Source organism: Osmia lignaria, unplaced genomic scaffold (genome assembly GCF_051020975.1).
Source record: "Osmia lignaria lignaria isolate PbOS001 unplaced genomic scaffold, iyOsmLign1 scaffold0053, whole genome shotgun sequence".
NCBI classification, from domain to species: Eukaryota; Metazoa; Arthropoda; class Insecta; order Hymenoptera; family Megachilidae; genus Osmia; species Osmia lignaria.
Genome location: NW_027478194.1, coordinates 40,934 through 42,500, shown reverse-complemented (window position 1 = coordinate 42,500; position 1,567 = coordinate 40,934). Strand labels below are relative to the sequence as shown.

At 44.9% G+C, this 1,567-nt stretch overlaps 1 non-coding gene across 1 annotated transcript; it reads left to right on the top strand.

The window, feature by feature from the left end:
* Window positions 1-1,075: 1,075 nt before the first annotated feature.
* Window positions 1,076-1,230, top strand: LOC143307406 (5.8S ribosomal RNA). Its single transcript, XR_013064558.1, has one exon. It is a non-coding gene; the product is annotated as a 5.8S ribosomal RNA (ribosomal RNA).
* Window positions 1,231-1,567: the final 337 nt, after the last annotated feature.

Genomic DNA, 1,567 nt, shown 5'->3' with positions numbered 1-1,567 from the left:
TCGGGTACAAACAAGTCGTAAGAAACAAACAAACAAACCACAAAAATACAAGTCGTAAAAAAACAAACTTCTGTTGGTTAACCTACAATATGAAGGATCGAAATGAAAGAAGGATCATATTATTACAAACCGAAAGTGAAGGATCATTAAAATTGAAATACAATATATATATAAATATATAAATGTACCCGTCGTTGCGACACCCTAGTTAAATGGAAAGATATAAAAAAGAGAGAAAAGGAATACAGATGACCCGCCGTCTGATCTTTGCTAAATGATCTGGCATCACCGGAGTTTTTTTGGTCCGTGTTGCGTTCGCTCTATTCGAAATGAAACTCGCGGAGGCGAAGAATTGTTAAAAGTTTACGAAGCGTCTAGGAGTGGTTAAAACTGAGAGAGTTGAAACTACGATGTATTAGAACGAGCAACCGTCGAAACTTTGTTTTCGCGACGTTCTTTTCGTCGCTCTCGTCCCCACGCTCCTACGCTTTGGTTGTTTCTTTGCCATCCGTGTTGCGATAAAAAGATTTCTCCATTGTCCAAAAAGGACGGATCGAGATTCCTCTTTCGAGAGGGAGAGAGAGGTACTTGCGGGTAACCTGGAATCTACGAAACACGCACCGTGGTAAGATTCGTGCGTCCGCCTGATCGATGTGTGTTGTTTACGGACCGGCTGAGAAGCGACGATAGCGAGTCTTTGAAAAACTATGTGTCCATTAGTTAGACCGATCGTCGCCGGCCGTGTGTCTGTTCGAATCTCGCAACCCACGATTCAGCGACAGGACGCGCGCTCGCATTCCTTGTGTGCGTTCGTACTTTTCAAGGTTTTTAAATGTACTTTACGCCCGACCGTCGAGAGGAGCGTGCCACTGGGCGTTTCTCCGACGGTTTCCGTCCTTGGACGCGATCGTGTCGTCAACGATCGAACAAACAAACAAATACGTTGGCGACGCCCGAATTCGCTCTCCCGCACGCGCCGGGTGGGAGAGTGATGTGGGTATCGAATGTGATGCGTGTTAATAATGAAAATAACACTCTAAAGATCTAAAGAGTTTGAAATACAAAATTTTACGATTACCCTGAACGGTGGATCACTTGGCTCGTGGGTCGATGAAGAACGCAGCTAATTGCGCGTCAACGTGTGAACTGCAGGACACATGAACATCGACATTTCGAACGCACATTGCGGTCCACGGATACAATTCCTGGACCACGCCTGGCTGAGGGTCGTTTTCTTAACAAAAGACTGCTTGCGTTTGCTTCTCGAAAAAAGAGTAATTCATTTCTTTCTAAACATCTCGCCGTCGTTCAACGAAAGTAGAACGTTTCGGAGCGGGATTATCGAACGAAATTGAAAGAATGAATGAACGATAAACAAAGAAAGAGTCGCAACGTACGAGCGATAGTTGGGCAGTTCGTCGGCGTTTGTCGTGGAAACGATGTGACGAAAATCGCAACCGATACACTAAATGCAGGCCGTTAAAGGAGAGAAACAAATTTCGAAATATCTCTTCGAACTAGCGCAAGTGCGTCACGGCGCGCGAGTCGTTCGTTAAAATTTATAAAC